This window comes from Callospermophilus lateralis, unplaced genomic scaffold (assembly GCF_048772815.1).
Source record: "Callospermophilus lateralis isolate mCalLat2 unplaced genomic scaffold, mCalLat2.hap1 Scaffold_741, whole genome shotgun sequence".
Lineage (NCBI taxonomy): Eukaryota > Metazoa > Chordata > Mammalia > Rodentia > Sciuridae > Callospermophilus > Callospermophilus lateralis.
Window position 1 is genome coordinate 410586 of NW_027515428.1, and position 18875 is coordinate 429460.

The 18875-nt window shown below is 39.6% G+C and overlaps 1 pseudogene; it reads right to left on the minus strand.

Moving 5' to 3' along the window:
* Positions 1-18875, minus strand: part of LOC143386121 (docking protein 6-like) — a 103805-nt pseudogene that overhangs the window by 12433 nt on the left and 72497 nt on the right.

The following is an 18875-nucleotide window of genomic DNA, read 5'->3' on the forward strand; positions in this document are numbered from 1 at the left end:
CACTTTTCTCTCAAAAAGCACTAATGTACTTTTGAAAAAGGGCTTTAGTGTCCTTATCAAAAAATGATTTGTCCATGTATATGTGCATTGGTTTATTTTCCTATTATGTTCCATTGATGTCTTGATGCTGTCACTGGTAGAAAGTCCTAAAATTAGGAAGGGTGCTCATTTTGACTCCTTTTCAAGATTGTTTGGATAGCATTTGCTCTGTGTGACAGCATTGGTCCTTTACCTTCCAAAGTCATTTAAAATTACCTTGTCAAACACCAAAAATAATGTCTGGCTTCTGTGACTTTTATGGAGATTGTATTGAATCTATAGATTAATTTGGAAAAGACTAACATTTAATAAAATTGGGTATTCCTCTCATGAACATGGTTTATCCCTCTATTTTATTTTATTTTTTTAGATCTTTCATAATTTCTCTCAGCAATTTTTAGTTTTCAGTGTAGAATCTGGTGCATACCTTGATACTTTATCCCTAAATATGTGATATATTTTTGATGGTTTTGTAAATGGTATTATATTCATTCATTTTGTAATTTTTCATTGTATAAATGAATATATAAAATATGAACATCCATAATTTTTTTAACATTACCTGTGTCCTATAGTATTGCTGAATTCCCTTTTTAGTTGTCGTTGTTTTCTGACAAATCTTTAGGTTTTCCATGTAACACTCCTAGATTATTCTTCTTTATAATTTTTATGATTTTACTTAATTTTCTTATCATTTTATGCAGATTGGGACTCTCAGTAGACTATTTCTCATGTGTAGTGAGAGAACATAACTTTGTCTTATTCCCAATCTCATGGGGAAAGCATTCAATATTTAATTCACAAGAGTGAGATTTTGTGAAGGTTTTTATCAATGTCCTTCATTATTTAAGAAAATCCCCTTATATTACTAGGCTTTTGAGAGTTTTTTTCATGAGATAATGTTGCATTTCATGAAATGCCTTTTTTAGAAAAATTATGGTAATTATATAATTTTCTCCCTTAATCTATTAAAACAATGAAATATTTCTGGAAATTTTGTATTAATGGGATATGACAAAATTGAACTATAGTGCATTTTTTTAAAAGTATGACCCTCCATTTCATTTTCTAATATTTTAAGCAGGGATTTATGTGTGGATATTCATGGAAGAAATGTGTCTGCATTTTTTTAAATTTGCTTATATTCTCTACCTTGGATACCTGTCTGTTAGTGACCTCATGAGTGGGCTGTGGAGTCGTTCCTTCTATATTTATTGAAAAATTTTCATAGTATTGGTATTATTTCTTCTTTGAATGTTTGATAAATTTCAACAGTGCAAATATAGGAACTGGTGTTTATGTATGGGAATATGTATGACAATTTAAATTTATTTCATGCATAGCACTCTTTAGATTTTCTGTTTCTTCTTGGATCAGGTTGGGTAATTTGAATCTATTGAATGGTATAAAATTAGGCTATTTTATTCCATTCTGATGAAAGCTATGCTTTAATAAAAAGAACGATTCCTTCAAATTTACCATTAACTGAATGCTTTGTATATATTACCTGTTTTATTTCATATGGTCCCTAAGCTATTTCCTTTGTTATCTCTTATTTTCATCTAGTGAATGGCAGACATGTAAATGAAATATTAGATTTTATTTTTGAAAACAAAGATCAAAGATGATGTTTTGCATATTCCTTTATGGCAGATGGGAAATTTAGATAATTTTCCCCTACTTTTTCCTCCCCAAATTTAACATTTCTTATTATCTGAGCCCTTGAAATGATATTTTTGATATTAATATCTTAAGCTTTCTCAAACTGGAAAAATATACAGCTTTACAAAATGTATTAAACTAAAAGGCTGAAAATTAATGATCTAAATATCCATCTTAAAGAGATCTGAAAAAGAGCCAGCAATTACCATAGAGTAACTAGAGTGAAGTGATTAGTAATGGTGCTTAAAGAGCAGAAATTAATGCAATGCGGACATATATGCATTCCTCTTCCAGGGTGGCTGTAGCAAAGTGCCATGGCTGGCTGGCTTGAACACAGACATTTGTCCTTCTTAGAGTTCTGGGGGCTGCAAGACCTGGATCAGATGCCAGCAGGGTTGATCTCTTTTGAGAACTACCTCCTTGCCTTGCAGATACTGTCTCCTTTCTGTCTCCACAAGATCTCCTCTGGTGTGTGACCTACCCTGCGGACATCAGTTATATTGGACTGGACACACACAGGGAATCTCATTTCACCTAACTACCCCTTGGGGTCCAGCCTCCTGGTACCTTCACATAAGAGGTGATGGAGATTAGGGTTTCAACATCTGAATTTTGAAGGTGACAAAATTCAATCTATAGCGATACTAAAAGGAGTTGAACATATAGGCAAATATTTGGTGGTACAGATTAGGGGGAAAAAAGCAACAAATAAAAAGAAATTAAGGAAGGCATATTATTCCAGTATTAAAAAGTCAATACAATGAAATGAGAGTTGAATTTTAAGTCAATGACTTTGAAACCACTCAAGAAATGCATAATTTTTTTCAGTCACTGCTAGATTTTTTTTTTTTAAAGCTAATTGTAATTGACAGTCTGTTAACCTTGGTTTTCAGTCTTTAGTGAAGAGGAGAGTTACTGAAGTTGAAAAATATGTGTCTGGACCCTACTACCAGAGATAGATACCTACTTTATAGGTATGAGTGGGGCTGGAATTCTCTTGTTTAGCTCACTGATGTGTATGCCATCAGGTGTTCACAGGTATTTGGAGAAATACTGACTGGGTTTTGTTTTTTGTTTTGTTTTGTTTTTTGCTAGCATTTGTGCCTGTTTTCATAAGCTGAATTGGAAGCTGGCTGAAATTACGTCACAGATGTCAGCAGAGGAAAGGAGGCCGTCTTACCTGCTTTTAATGTACCTGTATTGTTTTGAAATCCCTTCACTCTGCTTTCCTGTGCTATGTCACCTTCTGCTCTGAGGTAGTACCTGGGGACATGCAGGAGCTTGGGTACCCGCTCCAGGTCAGACTCAACTCGCAACAGTGCAGTTCGTCTTGAACCTTCTTACATCTTGCTGGGCTCCATTAATACCCTCTACCAATTGTCCTGTCTTTCATCAAAACCAGTAGGGAAAATCCAATTCTAGCCTTCTCCTTTTAAATACACCTCTAGGGCTGGGGTTGTGGCTCAGCAGTAGAGCACTCGCTTAGCATGCATGAGGCCCTGAGTTAAATCCGCAGCACCACATAAAGATAAATTAATAAAGATATTGTGTCCAACTTAAAAAAAAAGTCAAATACAAAAATAAAGACACCTCTAATTTATGTGAGGAGATATGAGTCTATGTCACTCCCCACTCAACTTTCCAGGGACAGAGGAAGGACAAGGCGTCTACTTCTTACTTTCTATAAGACTCTCTTTTTGAAGTCATTTTTCTCCTTGTAGTTCACAGCATGGAGAAAGCAGCACTTCTGGAATGATTTTTCCCCTGGAAAGCTCTTTCCTTCACATTGCTAAGAATGTTTTCAGAATCTGCATCTTTATTTTTCCTGTTGGTATAGGGGATTTTGCCAGGGCAAGTTAAGCAGCATCTTTGGATGCTTCAAAATACTCCTTTAAGAGTATGTGTCATTTTATACCAATATGGTTAGACAAATGGACCATCTGGGTTTGGCCCTGTGGTAAGGAAACACTACAGAACATCTTTGGTTCCCCTGAAGCCCCTATTGAAAAGTAGAGGCAAAAACAGACAGAGCTTTGACTTTCATTCCATTGTAATACACACTGAAAAGCAAGTAAGAAAAGTGGTGGTTACTTGCTAAATTATATTCAAAGTTTGTGTAAATCAATTAATGAAATTGAAAATAGTACAACACAAAGCTGGGCAAAATAGCTATGACTCCTTCAAGATTCTGTGCTTCATTCTTCCTGCCAGGCTGGCTGTGCCTACAGTCCCTTTGAGCTCACTGGCTATCTTAGCCTTCCTTGTTTCATGGAACTTGAATTCCACAGGATATTCATATGCACCATGTGAGAGGATTTCTCAAGAACTCTACTAATGTTTTCTGTAACCATGATACAGGTTGGTTTTTGTTTCCTAGGGCCACGGCAACAAAGTATCCAACATAGATGCTGTAAAACAATAATGGAAAGTTATCGCTTAATAGCCTGGGAAGCCAGAAGTCTAAGTCAAGGTGTAGTAGGGTCGTCTCTCTGATGTTCCATTTTTTCTAGTCTCTGGTGTTTGCAGGAAGTTATTGGGTCCTGGGCCTGTTGAAGATCACCACTCCATCCACATGGCTGTCTCCTCATGTGTCCTCCTTGTGCACATCTGTCTGTCAGTGTCCTAAATTCCCCTTATTGATTTAGGACTCATGCTAATGTCCCTGCTTGAACTCGGTTGCCTTTTTCCAGATACAGCCACATGCTGCGTACCCAGAGCTGAAACTTCAGCATGTCCCTTTGGGTAGGAGACACGACTCAGCCCATGGCATGCCATCGCCACTCTGCTATTGTCATCACAGCTGTTTCCTGGGACTTGCTGTGGCAATACTAGCGCTTGTGGGCAGCATTTAGAACTCAGTCCACTTCTTTCCCTGTGTAAGTTGGTTTTGCTCTGTGTCTCCCTATGGACAAAATGATAATCCTGAAAACTCACTTGTTATAAAGAACATGTATGAGCGTCAAGATCATATACCTTATATCATTTTTGAGGAAATGGGAAAAATCTGGGAAAAATGGGAAAAACTGGGAAAAAGCCCTTAAATGGATATTTATTGTTACTGTTGCCACTGTCCTCTCATGAACCAGTGGCCATCTTCCATGAGTAAGGTCCTGCCAATGTTAGTTTTAATCACTGGTAGACATTAAGAATTTCAGATTTGTCTGAGGAAGCTATTTTGAGGATTAAAAAGTAATTTTAAAAAAGAAGAGGATAATCTACATTGATAAGAATAAATAGTAACTGTACCATGGCACTTTTTTTTTGGACATGTATTTTATCATAGCTTAGAAAGCAGCTTAGCATCATTGCTATTTATATCCCTCAATCATTCATTTCTTTCTTCCTCTAGGTGATGCATTTTTACCTCTTTAATGGCTTCACAGGTGAGCTCTGCTGTGCTTCTTGACTTTGGGCTTGGACACAGGACCTGTTTGGCCAATGCAATATCAGTGGACATGAAAGATGCAGAGGATAAAGTTAAGTTGCAAGTTTGGTCTTGCTCTCTTGCATCAGTTATTAATTGTTTTGAGACATGCTTTTGGTAGCTGTAGGTGTAGGGAGGATAAGAGATACTTGGAGTCCATCTCAGCAGAACCCATTTAACTGAACTGAGCTCCAGCCATTCCCTGTCCATGAACAGCAAAGACATGCTTCTGGTAATGGCAACACAGTATTTTACAAAACATGGATTGATAGACCTTCCTCGGAAGTTGGTGTCCTTCACTGTTTTGCAAGCTTCTTGGCTAATGACCATGTTTTGTTCAATTCTACATTTCCTTAGCTTAGTTTTTGGATATCATAGGTCCTCAAAAATATTTCATGTGAGAACAATGAAAGAGTGAATGATATTTACAGGTATCTGAGTTCAACGGAGGCAAAATGGTTACTCTGACAATCCAGGTAAAGAGTTTAGAACCAACAAAGAATATTGCTTTGGTTTGGAGAAAATATGGCTGAAAGTAGGAATTCATGCTGAGTCTAGTCCACATTGGCAGAGCCACTGGGTCTTGGATAAAACCAGACTCTCAGACCTGACTGAATCAGCCAGATGTCAAACACTGAGGTGACTTTTTGGCTGGTTTGCTCTGGACACAGAGAGGTATCTTGCATTGGTAGCAAGCTGGACGTCCCCCATATTTCCTTCCAACTGCCACTGCAGGGCGTTCCTGCAAATGAGCTGCCTCTGATCACGACATTCACTTTTGCCATGGATGATGAATACGCGACATCTGTTTTCCAGAAGTGTTATTATGGGTTGTGAAGCCTCGATAAACAACTATGACTGTTACACTATATATTCATGTTTTCCAAGGTCAGTGTAGGTTATCTGAATGCTGCTGAAATATCTGGAGATCCAAGAAAGTGTAAGAATTTAAGTTTTTAAAAGTCTACTTCCATACTGTTTTTTGTGGCAATGTTACCTGAAGTCTATGAATCGTGTGTGTGTGTGTGTGTGTGTGTGTGTGTGAGAGAGAGAGAGAGAGAGAGAGAGAGAGAGAGAGAGAGGGTTTGTGTTTGCTTATATATAACGTAGGATCTGAGTCAATGGGAAAGCAGCTGACAGCTTTAGATAAAGGTGATTATGGCAAAGAATTTAATCAATAACCACTTTTATCTCAGCAAAACACATTATTTTTTACCTTTAAAATTATTTGCATAAATATCTATTCTTAGCTAGCCTCAGAGTAAATAAGACCAAGCTGTCTGAACAGCCAGAAAAATACTAGAGGAGAAGTAGCAATTTTGAATGTCAAAATAATGCTGTGGTCAAGACCAAGCGGTGCGCCTTTACCTCGATTGTAGAATACCACAAGGTCATCACAAGCCACTCTAATGTAATTTTCACATCAATTCTGGGTGCTTTATCTTATCTTTTAGGAGAAAAACTTCAAATTAAATCCAACCACATGATTGACAAGATAACAAAGTATTTCTCTGACAGAGAATGAATTGTATAATTTAATACCAAAATGCCTCAAGAAAAAAAAACCCTGAATCTATAATGACAAATTCTTCATAAAGGACTTAGTTCAATCTGTACATATTAATGACTTCAAACATGTATTAAGAAGTTAATGATTGTGTTTATTTTAGAAGGTTTGTCTTGAAAAGTCTGGAATAGTGATTGAGAATCAATGAAAGAAGAGTCTTGAAAGACACTACTTTTAAAGACATTAATCAGCTAGCTAAAACAACAAGCATCTTCCTTAAGCATTTTAAGTCAAGTTAATGGTCATAACCGTTGGTTCTAAGGGCAGCCTCAGACCTTAAAGAGAGGGTCCAGCAAGCTGAGAACCAATCTTAGTCTTGACCATGAAGTTTTAGAGCCCATGGGAGTTAATCACCTCCAGGGGCTTCTCAGTTGGAGCTGGCATATGCACAGGGGACGTCTGATGAATAGGAAGTGAGAAAACTGGGCGTGAACATAAGAACCTGTGTGATCTGTGTGTACACTTCTTCCCCAGCTGCATATAGACATTAGAATGATTGAGTTTGCCACAGTGGAGTCAGAAGTCTTGATTTATCTTGAGCTTTATTCTTTTTATTGTCCTACTCTAATATGCATGAGAAGTGGTAAAAGTTTTAATTAGCTTTCCATGGGCTAGGGAAAGGTACTATGTGGGTTTAGGGATCCACCTAAACTAAAAGAAGCCTCCAAGCCCTGAGCTGGCTACACACCTGGCCTGGAGGTGGGGAGCCAGTGATTCCCTGGGAAAGGCAATTCTCCCATCAAAGGGTTTCCTGTTGTTGCCAAACACTGAAGAGAGGTGTGTGTGTGTGTGTGTGTGTGTGTGTGTGTGTGTGTGTGTGTCTGCATATATACTGAGTTAACTTGCCAATTTCTTTATAGGGCACTGTGTACCTTCTGAAGGCCATTTAAGTGAACCCGATAATACCTTACCCAGCTCAGTAATTATTCATGGATTTGTTAAATGTATTTTAAAAAGCACATTCACCCTTTTGCATGGTTTATCAAACACAATTTAACACAAGCCTTTGTGGCCTGGGCAATATTACAATTTCAGATCTGCTCTAAAGTATAGGCAGGAATTTTTTTTGTTGTTGTTTTCTTTGTTTTTACTTGTGATCCTTTATAAAAGGAAAACTCTGCTTTTCATGTAGCTCTTATATTTAATTCCATATTTGTTTTATCCTAAATCTAAATCTATATTTAAATTTTCCTTTTCTATTCTAGGCAAATTAACATTATCATCAAATTACAAACAGAATTATAATAAAAGGATTCCATTTTCCATTTGGATGGAAACCATACACAACTTCAAATCTTTAAACTGAAGGCACATAGTGTACACTGGAAGAGATGCATCTCCCTCAATCTTAATTTACAAACCCTTTCGTATTTTCTTTATGTAGTACTTGACAATTCTTTTATCAGTAAGAGTTTCTCTCTCTCTCTCTCTCTCTCTCTCTCTCTCTCTCTCTCTCTTGCTCTCTTTCTTTTTCTTAAACTGTGAATGAGCAGCACACTTCAAGCAGTATGGTTATGGATGTTCTGTGCTTATCACAGCTCCAGAAAATAAATCAGATGTGGAAATCTGAGTGAGGTGCGAAAGGAGCTGAGGTGTAAAGAGGAACCCAGAAAAAGCTGCAGAAATGCTTTGTGTGTGTGTGTGTGTGTGTGTGTGTGTGTGTGCGAGTGCATCTGTGGGTGTACCGGGGATTGAACTCAGGGGCATTCAACCACTGAGCCACATACCAGCCCTACTTTGTATTTTATTTAGAGACAGGGTCTCATTGAGTTGCTTAGCCCCTCACTTTTGCTGAGGCTGGTTTTGGACTCCTGATCTTCCTGTCTCAGCCTCTCCAGCTGCTGGGATTATAGGAGTGTGACACTGAACCTGGCAGAAATGCTTTTGTGACTTTGTAAAAATTATCTGACAGAGGCAGTGTCTGGCACCTGCATATATTCATGATCAATAGTAGGAAAAGTCCTGCTTCCTTGTTTCAGTGACAAATAAAAGAAAGAGTGTTCTAATGAGCTGTGAAATAGCAGAGCTTATTAGCAACATTGTTATTAGTAGCAACAGGACTATGGTCATCAGAGGTGTCATGGTGCACTTCACCTGTGCAGTCTAGTTCATACACCCTGGAGGGTCCCATAAATTCTCTTTAATAAACAGTGTCAAGTTTCACCAGTTACCCTCAGACTTTCTCAATACTGACCACCAAATGCAAACACTGAAAAGTTCCTACTTGTACAATACCAGATCACCTGATAGTGGTGTTAATTACTTAAAAAGTAGGGGAAAATGGGCTCATAATCAATTACTAATTATCCTGAATATAATTCGAAACTTTCCATTGAATAATACATACATTACTCCAATTGCATTGGAGGTGCTAAGCAACAGCCTGCAGCATAGATTGTTCAGAGGCATCAGAAATGCCTGTTCAATTAGACGCTGGGGGTACTCTGAGATCTCATCCACAGTACTTTCCTACTGAGAGTAACACATACTTTAAAAGCACTTGACAACCTGAGGAACCACATTTGTCAACATAAGCTCTGAATCTGTACCCACTTTCAGAGAAGGAAATGTAGGGGTGCTATATATTCAAAGGCTGGGGGTACTCTGAGATCTCATCCACGGTACTTTCCTACTGAAAATAGGAGAAAAGGACAACGCCAAAGACAAGGAGCCAGGGGACCTGGGTTGTACCTTCACATTTTCTCGTTGCTATGCCATCGTGGGAAAGTCCCACAGTAATGTGGACTGATGGATTTGTTTCCTTTTTTTTTCTTTTTGGTTAATATGATTGGCCTGACACATTACTGAGGTCCGGCCGGCTCAGACACTGACCGTTCTGCTCGCGCTGCACCCCGCCGCCAGCAGGTCTGGCTCTCCGAGGCTGATGTCGTTAAGCCGGGTCCCCAGGCACTCCATGCACAGGTGCTTGCACCACTCCTCAGCCTCCAGCTCTGAAAAGGAGAACAAGGACAGTCAGCGGTGCTCAGGGACAGGGACACGCTCCCGGACCCACTGCCCCACAATCCACCAAAGAGAACCTCGCAGGCGAAAGCCATGCGCAGGAAGTAAAAAAAAAATCCCACCATCCTTTTCCATGTTGGACCTTCCATTTTCAGAAGGTCTAAGATCACAGCCCTTCACCGTATTCACAAGTAACCGTCTGTCAATGTTTTTTTCCTGTACAGCAGATTTCAGACTACTTTAGATTTTGGAGAGAAATTACTTAGACCATCAATCAATCAATAAGCAATCAATAAGATTAAAGTAGATACATGAGTAATCGAAATAAAATGCCAGACTAGATTAAGCAAGTAAATGCTTTCCGGGCTGTGAGTTAGATTTGTGTGGGTTGAAGATCCCTTGTCCAGGTCATTCTGAATGACAGCGGATCACAGACTCTGGTGGTGTCCACAGCTTTCAGACTTCATAAAAACAAATGACTCCCACTCTAAGGCCTGCGTGTGTGAGGAGGCTGAGGATTGGAGTCATTCCTGCCTTCCAAGTAGGATCTGTGGTTAGCACGCGACATGTTTGGAACCAGGTCTCCCAGCTACTTTACTATGCAGAGATTGCCAAAAGGTTTAATATTATGGGCAAGCTCCAATATCACCAAACAGAAATTAGGTCAGAACACTGAGGCCTATCCAGAGAAGTTTCTGACTTTTCCATGCAGCCTAAGTCTGTACTAGAATCGTTTAATATAGATTTCTGTCAAATCTCTTGCTCTCTGTGGATGGCATTCCAACCTTTGCCCTGACATTTTAAACTCCCCATGGAGAGTTATCTGTGACAGGTTTCGGGACTCCACACATCTGAGTACCAAAAGCTCTCCTCTGGGTTCAACACGACAGACTTGGCTTCCTTCCTGAGCTGAGGCGCACACTGCCTTAGCATCGAAGATAGGTTGTATTAATTTGATGTCAGGACAAATTTATCATTTATTTAGTTTTATCAAGACCATGGTTATATACTATTAGACAATAAAACAGAAAAAAAATGCTTCCCTCCACAGGTACTATTCTAATAAAACTAAAACTTCCAGCTTTCACTCTAATCATGACAGGCATCATCCCCATGTTTTCAAACTTTCCCTTTCTGTTGAGAGCTCCATTATCCTGAGTTAAGGATCAGGCAGATTCCCAGCAGAGCCCAGCTTCTTTGCTCTGGTGAAGTCAAAGGTCTGGGATGAGCTGCGTGGACATTTCTTCAGGAGCCCAAGGGATAATCTTTTCTAACCACAAGGTCACTAATATAATATCTGTGCTCTTATTGATGCTCATGTCTTCCTCAAAAACAAAACAAAACAAAATCTTTTTTATTATAGGAAAGGTACGCCAGACTACCTAGAATTTTTTTTACAGAAACAAATAATAACAAATATTAAAAATAGTTATTCTTGGATATAGGAGTTTTAATTTATAAAATCTGTAGTAGTTTTGGAAACTTTCCTACAACAAACCAAAATCTTATAGGCTATATCCATTTACATGCTGTCTATCTAGAAATCCCTGGAATTTTCAATGAGGGAGATAATATTATTATGCTTATTCTTTTTAATTCTTAATATTTTGAAGTTTTCTCTGGACTCTACTATTAAACTTCTTAATTAAAATCACATGCAATCAATATCTCATTTACATTATTTTATCTTGTATTGTTTTCGGTTCTCCATGAATGGAGATGGTGATATCTAATATGCTATTTGGGGTAAAAATAAGAATGTTAAATATGCCAAACACCTTGGAGCCAATGTTCCCTGTAAATGGTGAATTAGTGCATGCCCAGAGGTTCTAGATTTATATGATTCAATCCTTTTCTGTCTACTCCTTTGTCCTAGGATTTAATGAGAGAAAGGAAGCCATCATACAGTAAAGGGCTTCTATGAAACTGAGCTCTTTGAAATACAAGTAAATGCTAAATGCAGTTTCTGTAAGGATAGGAAGCCAGTGAGGATTCCCACTGCAGAGTGAGTGGCACTTGTGGGCTTCCTGGCGGGAAGGGGTATCTTCTGCCGCCAGTCTCAGCAATCACAAAGCTTCAGCATGTGAGCAGTGCAGTAGCATACAAGAATAGAAAGGCCCAGAGTAGTGAAAGTAAATGAGCCCAGAGTCGCTATAAAGACTGGACTGTAAACTATTTTACAGAGAGGAAGAACAAGAGGAAGAGGCAGCTCAGTTGTCATCAAAAGTTTTTTTTTAAAAATAAATGGTTGTGAACTCAGTACATGTAAGGCACGTGTTTGGCAGCTCTAAGATCACTGCTTCTGCTCTTGGTTATTTATCATAGACTCTGGTGGGACAGGCAGGTGAGCTTGGTATGTGCTGCTCAGGAGGCTGCTAGCCTATCCAGGTGCCAAGAGCAACTGTGGCAAAGGCTCACCAGGGTGGGAGGTATCAGAATGGGGACGTGCAGGGCAGCAGCAAGAAGACAGGTATGCAGGAAAGTGAACATGTAAGTGTGTGTGTGTGGGGGGGGGTGGGTGGGTAAGTGTGTCCATGTGTTTGTAAATGTGCATCTTTGTGTGGAAGATGGCTGGGGGAGATACAGAAAGACATTTGCAGGACAGAGAGAGTAGCATTTATAGCAGCTGGGGATAGCTCTGAGTTCACATAAGAAAACAGAAGAAACAGTACTTGGTCTATTCTTCTCAAGATGTGTTATCATTGGTTCCATTAGACCAGTGCAAAACCTGATTCTCAAATGTGTTAACCATTGCTGCATGAAGATGAGATTTAATAGCCTCGGTGTAGATAAGTTGAATTAGTTTGAGTATTATACAAGGCTTTGGTTTCTTTAATCTGTTTTTGATAAGCCACCTTTCAAGAAATTACAGCTATGTTTTTTATTTGCTCTGAGTATTGAAGTCTTTTAATCTTTTACTGCACGCTGATTCATTTTGTCCTATGACTATATAACTAGTGTTTTTTTTTCTGAATTATCCTTCATCTTTCATATGTGTGTATATATATATGTATTTATATTGTTTTGCAGTCCTGGAAATAAATTCCAGAGCTGTGTGTATGTTCGGCAAGTGCTGTACTACTGAGCTACGATCCCAAGCCCCTAATTTTTTTTTTTTCTTAACAGAGCTGAGATTAAATGCAAATGCAAGTCCTATAGACCTAGTGCCTTTTGTCATGCTTCACCTTTCAAACCTCTTAATCTACACTTGGTATGAAAATAATTAAACTTTCTTTATGGTGGAATAAAGACATTAAAGTAGTCTATTAAGGTTGAATGTTTTTCTTTTCATAACAGAAATGCTTTTTTAGCAAGATGCCTTTTTCTTGTAGCTAGGTTGAAATTCTTAATTATCTACCACAGAAAGCCAAATAATGTTTTTTTTTATGATTAGGATTAAATGAATAAATTTGATAATTTTCAAAAAAAATTTAAAAATGTTGGGAAAAAGCAAGAAAAATAGTGAAGAAAAATGAAATCAAATAGTGAAATATGCAGTAAAGGGTTAATATTGATTAGAGGTCAAAATGATCAGGGGTAGTGTAAACTAGAAAAACTAGAAATACTGTAGTCCAACAGGGACTCCTCTCTGGGTTTCAGCTTCTTTCCACCTCCCCCCATAGGATTCTGGGGATGGTATGCCTGCATCCATTTGAGTGAGAAAGAGGACTTTACATAGTAGGCCCTTGATAAATACCTTCAGACTAAATGATTAGATTCAAGCTTTATTACTTTCACTCTATTTGGGCCTTAGGATAACAACATTAAAGTTAAATGATCTAAAATGACCTGTATTTGAAAATAAAGTGAATTTTTTTCATCACATATACAGAAAATATGCTACCAGCCAAAAAATCACATATCAAAATGAAAAGACCACAGTGTACTTTTGTGCTTTTTCCAAGATGCAGCCAGACTTGATTGGTGTGGGAATAACAAATTATCACATGCACTTCTCCTTGGATTCAGCTTTTCTTGTTAATATCGGGAAAGCATAGGTAAAATACTCTTGCTTAGTCATCATCATAAACAGTAATTCTTAACTATAATTCTTATTGTCTGTGCAGATATACTTTGATCTGGTGATAAAGATTGCCTTACTACTTATTACAGTATTAAATGCATGCTTTGCTGCAAAGTAAAGCCACACCACCTCCCCATAGACTATTATTGCTCAGAGAATATGCAGCTTATTCTCTTATTGCCATGCAACGTTTGTAGAGCTGTTCAAAGAGGACACTTGGGCCATGTTCTCCTTCCTGACCATAGGAAGCAAGTGAACACCTAAACTCTTGTTTTAGCAGACACAAGGGAAGTATCTCTGGTTAGCCCACAGCAAAGAGCTTTTTCTTTTGAAGACGAATTTGTAGGACTGATCAATTGAGAGATGGGGGCAATAGTTTTTTTTTTTTTTCCCTAAGGAGGAAGTGTCTTTATTTTCCTTCCGAGGCAGGCTCCTCATTTGCTCTCTTACATAAAACTCACTCACACCTAGTAGTTCTCCTTCAAAATTTGGTTCTCATCTGAACTCCTTGAGACCCAGGTTTAGATATGACAGTGTTCCTCTGCATTTCATATTTTTCTACAGTCCTTACATATTGCTGGGTTATTTTTTTTTTTTTTTGCCTTTCCCAACTAGTATGCTTAAAGAAATTAGAGTGTAGAAGATTTATTTGATGTGGTCCTTAAGAGCCTAGCACAATGCCTGAATATGGAAGCTGATCAATAAACATGGAACAAGCAGTAGATGAGATTTGCAGTGACTTCCCCAAGTTGAAGGCAGATTCTAGAACGTAATGCAGATGACCTGGGAAGTAGTCTCTAATTGCAAGCTTTGTGGTCTGTGTCCTTCTGCATTTATATGAGGCTTATGACTTTGGGTATTCACCTCTGGTTTATCTAGATAAGAGATCTTCAGTTAGGTGGGAAGGGGGCATTACAAAACACAATTCTCCATGGAAATTCAGCCATACCAAGGTTCTTTTAACCACCTCATTAGATATATTGTGTCAACATGGAATTCTTGAATTCTTGTTCACATTCTCTTTGACTTCATGTGTAATAAACAGTAGATCAGATTTTTATTTTCCATATAGATAAGGCAGTGGCATCTTAGAAAAAGTCAAATGGGAGCCAAGGAAATGAGTCAGCAACTAAATGTATTCCATCTTTTATGAAGATAATGGTAACTTATTTTCTTTAACAGCAGGTTGATGCATCAAATTTTTGGAATCAATACAGAAAACCTTATTCTGCTATTTTCCTCTTGTTGTGAACTAGAGGGGTGAGGATCGGTTTCCAGACATGACCAAATGGAATATTGTTCCTGCCTGTCTTCCAAGGTAACAAATGACAAATCGCAGCAATTGACAGAACAATCAAATGTGCTGTTCTTCTGCTGACAAGAATTCTTTGCAAAATGCTTTAATATGAAGGTTAGTAAACGTCACAAGAGTTTAGAACAATTGAGAGGAAATAAGAAAGAACAGAAATTAGCACATGTAAGAGGTCTGAAAGTGAAGGTGCATTCTGTGCAGGTGAGAACAGGATGTGAACGTCACAAGAAAGCAAGGCTGAGAAGGATTGTTGGCAGCAACTTGGAAATTCGCCTCTCCAGGGAGTGGATTTCTGTGCAGGAGGGAACGCACAGAGGTGGAATACTGCCCATGAAACTCTTCAGAGTAACAGTGGACACTGGATGCACCAGGTTGGCGGTTTGCACAGGAACGCAGGGACCAAGTAGGGAACTTTCTGGAGAAGAGGCGCTCTGAAGAGCTGCCCTCTCAGTCCTGGGCCAGCAGGGTGGTGCTGTTCTATGCCACTGTCACCAGGCGCTTGGGAGCAAGAAGGGAAGCAAGGAGGAAAGCTAGTTGTTGGAATACGGACATGGTTACGTAAACCCACGGCCTGAAATCGCACAGAGCTCTTACAGTCTCTCCCGCTATAGCCTGATCCATTCCAAAAACATTTGCTGGTAGCTCATGCTGAGCATGAAACTGAATTTGGGAAACACCCCCAAAGGGTCTGAAGTGCTTCATCCCCAGAACCTTCAGAAAGGAGTGCAGACTGGTTAAAACCTTAACCTTTGCCTGATGAGAGGGGCATTGACCATTAAGCCTCTTAGAACCATAAGATAATAAATTTGTGTCGGTGTAAGCAGTTGTGTATGGTAATTTATTACATTAACAATAAAAACCAAAACAAACACAAAAAAACCAGATATTCTATTCCTTTCTAATAGGAACACCTCCAAGCAAGCAAGCTAATTCAACGGGATGTAATCTATGAAAAAATCAGGAGCGTATTTCAGAAATGGCGTGTAAGTGGACCTGCTGGAGGCTTAAGAAAGACAACAGCTGGTCATTTCCTGATGGCTATCATTGAAGGGCACAGTCTCCAGACAGGAAGTGCGACCTGGAAGAGGCCACCCAAGACATGGTGCAGGGAGTGAGAGGAAGCCCGTTGGCAAGGGCCCCAGGGACAGCTGGAGCAGCCTCCAGGAGGGCAGAGCAGAGCCACCTGACACCTGAAATCCCAGGAAGGGCAGTGGGGCCAGGATCAGGCGATCAGGAGGGGAGGGTCACGGGGGATAAGGGCAGGGCAGCCTGAAATGTGGGTTTACAGTGGCTGAGGGAAAGCAAAGGGGAGAAGGAAACACCTTCAGCAGGTGGTGGTGGCAGGGAAAAGAAGAAAAAGTAGAATGTTTAGGTCCTGGAATACACCAGGGGGCCGGAGCGCAAAGGCCTCCCCATCCTTCCCCAGCACCAGGGCAAGCCACCCCCTCACCAGGCTCCCTGGGCCTCCGTAAAACCACAGAACAGGCTGCTGTTAAACGTGGATGCCTATGAAACACCTCCCTACTATAACAGTGAGCAAAGAAAATAAAAGCCATAGAAAACAACTGAGGAAATTCCACCCGAGAACATTCAAATAGACTGAAATAAATTCAGAAAAATGGCTCCCATTTCACCTCATTCCACCTAAGTAACATGAAGCAGAAGAAAACCATAAGAGTACTCTCCAGAAACAATTGCAAAGAGCCAGACCAGGAGTTGAGGATGCAGAATACCAACTTAAGTCAAAAATTTGGGAGAACAGAGCCGAATGAATGTAGGAAAGAAGTAGAAGAAAGAAATTATCACGTGCCTTTGAGAGAATAGACTCAAATGAATCTCAAGAGGCATTAAAAAAGCAAGAAAATAAAGTTTTATTAAAAAGAAGTAAAAAAGATCAAGTGAAAGTAATGGAAATGAATGACAGGCAGGGGTCCACAGTGGCTTGGATCAACATAACAATGGAGTGGGATGGAGAACCCCATAGACTAAGGATGTGCTCAGAAGAATCAACAGGATTTGCAAGTGGGGTGTAAGAGAAAGAGAGAAATTAAAATTGAATAAAGGATGTTTGCACTTTATTTATCGATTTATTTATTTCCGAGTGGCTGGAGGAATTTGTCATTTAGCCAGGTGATGCAGAAGATTTAGAGGACTTGGAGTCCAGGTTTGGAAATCAGTTTTAGATGCTTCTTAGTGGCTAAAGTGGATAGACGAGTAGGCAGTTGGCTGAACTGGGTGTTCAATGGAGAAATTCAGATTGGATTTATAAGTTTGGGAGTCAAGTGTACAGATTCCGTTTAAAGCTGCGTAACCAGCTGAGATCACCAAGCAGTTTGACTTGGTGGGTTAGAAGGACATTTAAGGACCAGGACCTGGGACGCTCCCACAAAGTAGAGATCAGGGATATAAACAGGGAAGGAAGTGCAGAGGACTAGTCCTTTAAGGAAGAAAAAACCAAACATCTGAAATAAGCTGGGAGAAAGACAAAAAAAAATGATTTAGAAATCAGAGAGTGAGCAACTGCTTTAAAGGCTAGCAAAACCCAAGTGAGATGAGGCTGCCAAATGGTAAGATTTTTCAACATGGAAGGCAACAGTTACCTTATGAGGAAAGTGTTTAATAGACTGGTGGAATGAAAGACTGAGAAGGTGCAAGAGAAATCAGAAAGAAGAGGACAGAGACAGGAGCTGGTGAATAAAGGTAAGCATCAACCACATATCGAAGTGACTTGTTTGCTCTTTTAAAGGGAAGAAGAGAGCTACCTGGCACAATAGCTGCAGGGGAAGTGAGATCCGGAGTTTTGTTTGATAATTTTGGTTGTTGGTGAGTTTAGCAGCATGATATGAGGGTGCCAGGATTTGTGCAGAGTGTGGGGAGGGGTCTTTGACAACTTGCACAGAGCCCCTTGGAGATTCCATTCCATTCAGAGGCCAAGGAGCATAAGCCTCTCACTGTGACAGACAAGGATAGGAATAAAGAGTGTGCTGAAGTCAGTCTTGAGGTCCTTAGACTGATAACAGGAGGACACAGGGACAATGGCAGGGAGGGACACATGGTGGTGGTGGGGTCTTCCTGGGGGCTCCTGTGGATGGAGGTGGAGCCTGCGGGTGGGCAGGTGTCCCCAGGCCACTGAGGTGTTTCCTCATTATTGCAGAAAGGGGCCTGTCTCATGCTGAGTCACTGACAGTTTCTTGATCTCGGATCCCAGCTCTGCCTGTGGATGGATCTCCTCCCCTTGACGTTGGTCAGGCAGCTATTTCTTAATCAGACTTACAAACCTTGGGGCCATCTTTGACTTCTGTCATTCCGTACCTTCCATCTCATATCATCCAATAAAGTCAATATATTTTTTTGAGTCCTACTATGTGCAAAACACCAGCAATGTGGTAACATCACAGCAGATTACAAATTGGTGCTTGCCTCAGTCTGGATGCCTGACGTTGCTGTTCGGCAGAGCCACAGGATTAGGATAAGCACTGACATTTGGGGATTTTTTTCTATGGCTAAATGTCCAATATTTCTTGTTCGATTAAAAAACGATGAAAGAAAAACAAATAAGAGAGGTGATACTAACACACACACACACACACACACACACACACACACACACACACACACATCTTTAAATATGTGTCATTCTCTTGGCAATCCCTCAGCAAGAGATTAGAAACTGCAAATAGATGCTGGAAAGATGCTCATCCGTATTATGCGACAGTGAAATGTCTGGATAAAAATGTCACCTGTAATAGCTTGGGAAATGCGATGTAAAATAATATGAATGAGGAAAAGGAATTGGAATAGAATCCCATCACATTAGCAGTGCGTGTTAAGTGCCACAGGCCGTACTTGTCAAGGTATTAAGAAAAAGAATTGGTCAGTCCACACG